The 5,000-nt window shown below is 47.4% G+C and overlaps 1 protein-coding gene across 9 annotated transcripts in view; it reads left to right on the top strand.

The window, feature by feature from the left end:
- LOC110519577 (protein EFR3 homolog B) overlaps nt 1-5,000 on the top strand; it is a 55,733-nt gene that overhangs the window by 12,784 nt on the left and 37,949 nt on the right. The window lies entirely within an intron of this gene.

The following is a 5,000-nucleotide window of genomic DNA, read 5'->3' as shown; positions in this document are numbered from 1 at the left end:
TACACGGACTCACAGAGACTATAACATGTAACCCTATATGTATATAGATATCCTGTTTTAGGTTCTATATGTATTTCTATAGTTATATATGTATATAGATATCCTGTTATACATTCTATATGTAAATCTATAGTTGTATATGTATGTAAAGATCCTATGATATGTTCTATGTGAAATTCTATAGTTATATATGTATATAGATATCCTGTTATATCCTGTTATACATTCTATATGTAATTCTATAGTTATATATGTATATAGATATCCTGTTATATCCTGTTATACATTCTATATGTAATTCTATAGTTATATATGTATATAGATATCCTGTTATATCCTGTTATACATTCTATATGTAATTCTATAGTTATATATGTATATAGATATCCTGTTATACATTCTATATGTATTTATATAGTTATATATGTATATAGAGATCCTGTTATACATTCTATATGTAATTCTATAGTTGTATATGTATATAGATATCCTGTTATATCCTGTTATACATTCTATATGTAATTCTATGGTTATATATGTATATAGATATCCTGTTATATCCTGTTATACATTCTATATGTAATTCTATAGTTATATATGTATATAGATATCCTGTTATACATTCTATATATAATTCTATAGTTGTATATGTATATAGAGATCCTATGATATGTTCTATATATAATTCTATAGTTATATATGTATATAGATATCCTGTTATACATTCTATATGTAATTCTATAGTTATATATGTATATAGATATCCTGTTATACATTCTATATGTATTTATATAGTTATATATGTATATAGAGATCCTGTTATACATTCTATATGTAATTCTATAGTTGTATATGTATATAGATATCCTGTTATATCCTGTTATACATTCTATATGTAATTCTATAGTTATATATGTATATAGAGATCCTGTTATACATTCTATATGTAATTCTATAGTTGTATATGTATATAGAGATCCTGTTATACATTCTATATGTAATTCTATAGTTGTATATGTATATAGAGATCTTATGATATGTTCTATATATAATTCTATAGTTATATATGTATATAGATATCCTGTTATACATTCTATATGTAATTATATAGTTGTATATGTATATAGATATCCTGTTATGTCATGTTATACATTCTATATGTAATTCTATAGTTATATATGTATATAGATATCCTGTTATATCCTGTTATGCATTCTACATGTAATTCTATAGTTGTATATGTATATAGATATCCTGTTATATCCTGTTATACATTCTATATGTAATTCTATAGTTATATATGTATATAGATATCCTGTTATATCCTGTTATACATTCTATATGTAATTCTATAGTTGTATATGTATATAGATGTAACGTTCTGAGTGTAGTGGGTGAGAAGTCAGGCGCAGGAAGCAGAGAGTTCAGGGGAGTGCTATTTTAATGCACCACAACGGTGAACATAAGCCAACCCCACGAAAACACAGGGCGTAAACAAAACAAACGCCCCAAACAGGGGGACTTAAACGGTCCAGAAAAGACCCACGAAATGGGAAAGCACGTAACTCACAGACGTGCACACAAGTTTACACAACACAGAAGGTCACAATAATTAATCCCGCACAAGGAACCAGGCGGGCCGGCTGACTAAATAAAGCCTCACTAATTATACAGAATTCAAAACAGGTGCACTCAATGAACACATAAGGGAGGGGGAGGAAATAATCAGTGGCAGCTAGTAGGCCGGCGACGACGACCGCCGAGCGCCACCCGAACGGGAAGGGGAGCCACCTTCGGTCGGAGTCGTGACAGTACCCCCCCCTTGACGCGCGGCTCCCGCAGCGCGCCGACACCGGCCTCGAGGTCGACCCGGAGGACGAGGCGCAGGGCGCTCCGGATGGAGGCGATGGAAATCCCTCAACATTGACGGATCCAAAATGTCCCCCACCGGTACCCAGCACCTCTCCTCCGGACCGTACCCCTCCCAGTCCACGAGGTACTGCAGGCCCCTCACCCGGCGTCTCGAGTCCAGAATGGCCCGTATCGTATACGCCGGGGACCCCTCGATGTCCAGAGGGGGAGGAGGGACCTCCGGCACCTCACCGTCCTGTAGGGGACCAGCTACCACCGGCCTGAGGAGAGACACATGAAACGAGGGGTTAATACGATAATAGGAAGGGAGTTGTAATCGATAACACACCTCGTTTATTCTCCTCAGGACTTTGAAAGGCCCTACACACTGCGGCCCAAGCTTCCGGCAGGGCAAGCGGAGGGGCAGGTTTCGGGTCGAGAGCCAGACCCTGTCCCCCGGTACAAACACGGGGGCCTCACTGCGGTGGCGGTCAGCACTCCTTTTCTGCCGTCCACTAGCTTGTTGAAGGGATTCCCGGACGGCCCTCCAGGTCTCTTTGGAGCGCTGCACCCATTCCTCCACCGCAGGAGCCTCGGTCTGGCTCGGATGCCACGGTGCCAGGACCGGCTGGTACCCCAACACACACTGAAAAGGGGACACATTAGTAGAGGAGTGGCGTAGTGAGTTCTGGGCCATTTCGGCCCAGGGGATGTACCTCGCCCACTCCCCTGGCCGGTCCTGGTAGTACGACCGCAGAAACCTACCCACCTCCTGGTTTACTCTCTCCACCTGCCCATTACTTTCGGGGTGATAACCGGAGGTCAGGCTGACCGAGACCCCCAGACGCTCCATGAACGCCCTCCATACTCGGGACGTGAACTGGGGGCCCCGATCAGAAACGATGTCCTCCGGCACCCCGTAGTGCCGGAAGACGTGGGTGAATAATGCCTCCGCAGTCTGTAGGGCTGTAGGGATACCGGGCAACGGGAGGAGACGGCAGGACTTAGAGAACCGATCCACAATCACCAGAACCGTGGTGTTCCCCTGAGACGGGGGAAGATCGGTCAGGAAGTCTACGGATAGATGTGACCATGGCCGTTGTGGAACGGGGAGGGGTTGTAACTTCCCTCTAGGAAGGTGCCTAGGAGCCTTACTCTGGGCGCATACTGAACAGGAGGAGACATAAACCTTAACGTCCCTAGCCAAGGTAGGCCACCAATACCTCCCCCGAAGGCTTCCTATTGTCCTCCTCACCCCAGGGTGACCCGAGGAGGGTAGGACGTGAGCCCACCGAATCAGTTGGTCCCGAACACCAAGCGGCACGTACTTCTGCCCCGCCGGACACTGAGGAGGCGCGGGTTCAGCCCGTAACGCCCGCTCGATGTCCGAGTCCACCTCCCATACCACCGGTGCTATCAGCTTTGAGGTGGGAAGGATGGGAGTAGGTTCGGTGGACCTATCCTCTGTGTCGTAAAGGCGGGACAGTGCATCCGCTTTCACGTTCTGGGAGCCCGGTCTATACGATAAAGTGAACCGTAATCGGGTAAAAAATATGGCCCACCTTGCCTGACGCGGGTTCAGTCTCCTAGCTGCCCGAATATACTCCAGATTTTGGTGGTCGGTCCAGATGAGAAAGGGGTGCTTAGCCCCCTCAAGCCAGTGTCTCCACACCTTCAGAGCCCTGACCACCGCTAACAACTCCCGGTCACCCACATCATAGTTACGCTCCGCTGGGCTGAGCTTCCTCGAGAAGAAAGCGCAGGGGCGGAGTTTTGGTGGCGTACCCGAGCGCTGTGATAGCACGGCACCCACCCCAGCCTCGGACGCATCCACCTCCACTATGAATGCTAGAGAGGGGTCCGGATGGGCCAACACGGGTGCATCCGTGAACAGCGCCTTCAACTTGTTGAAAGCTCCGTCCGCCTCTGCTGACCACCGCAACCGCACCGGACCCCCCTTCAGCAGTGAGGTAATTGGAGCCGCTACCTGGCCAAAACCCCGGATAAACCTCCGGTAGTAGTTGGCAAAACCCAAAAACCGCTGCACCTCTTTTACCGTGGTCGGAGTCGGCCAATTACGCACGGCCTTACTGCGGTCACCCTCCATCTCCACCCCCGAGGTGGAAATGCGATAACCCAGAAAGGAGACGGCTCGTTTGGAGAACACACACTTCTCAGCCTTGACGTATAGGTCATGCTCCAGCAGTCTACCAAGCACCCTGCGTACCAGAGACACATGCGCGGCGTGAGTGGCTGAGTAGATCAGAGTATCATCGATATAAACAACTACTCCCTGCCTGTGCAGGTCCCTGAGAATATCGTCTACAAAGGATTGAAAAACGGCTGGAGCATTCTTTAACCCATACGGCATGACGCAGTACTCATAGTGGCCCGATGTGGTACTAAATGCGGTTTTCCACTCGTCTCCCTTCCGAATACGCACCAGGCTATACGCGCTCCTGAGATCCAATTTTGTGAAGAACTGCGCTCCCTGAAATGATTCCACTGCCGTAGCAATGAGAGGTAGTGGGTAGCTGAATCCCACCGTGATGGCATTTAGACCTCTATAATCAATACACGGACGCAAACCTCCCTCCTTTTTCCTCACAAAAAAGAAACTTGAGGAGACGGGTGAGATGGAGGACCGAATGTACCCCTGTCCCAGAGACTCCGTGATATATGTCTCCATAGCCAACGTCTCCTCCTGGGATAATGGGTACACGTGACTCTTGGGAAGCGCAGCGTCTACCTGGAGATCTATCGCACAATCCCTTCCCGGTCGATGTGGTGGTAATTTAGTCGCCTTCTTTTTACTGAAAGCGATTGCCAAATCGGCATACTCGGGGGGAATGCACACCGTGGGACCCTGGTCTGGACTCTCCACCGACGTGGCACCGATGGAAACTCCCAGACACCTTCCAGAACACTCCTCTGACCACCCCTGGAGAACCCCCTGTCTCCACGAAATTTTAGGATTGTGCCGGGCCAGCCAGGGAATCCCTAGCACCACTGGAAACGCAGGCGCATCAATAATGTAGAGACTGATACGCTCCCTATGATTCCCCTGCGTTACCATGTCCAGTGGAACCGTGGTCTCCCTGACCACCCCTGACCCTAATGGCCGGCTATCTAGGGAGTGCACGGGAAAG

The sequence above is a fragment of the Oncorhynchus mykiss genome, chromosome 19 (assembly GCF_057628025.1).
Source record: "Oncorhynchus mykiss isolate SJ-2025 chromosome 19, ASM5762802v1, whole genome shotgun sequence".
Taxonomy (NCBI): domain Eukaryota; kingdom Metazoa; phylum Chordata; class Actinopteri; order Salmoniformes; family Salmonidae; genus Oncorhynchus; species Oncorhynchus mykiss.
Note: the sequence above shows the minus strand (reverse complement) of the source record. Positions and strands in the feature narration are given on the sequence as shown.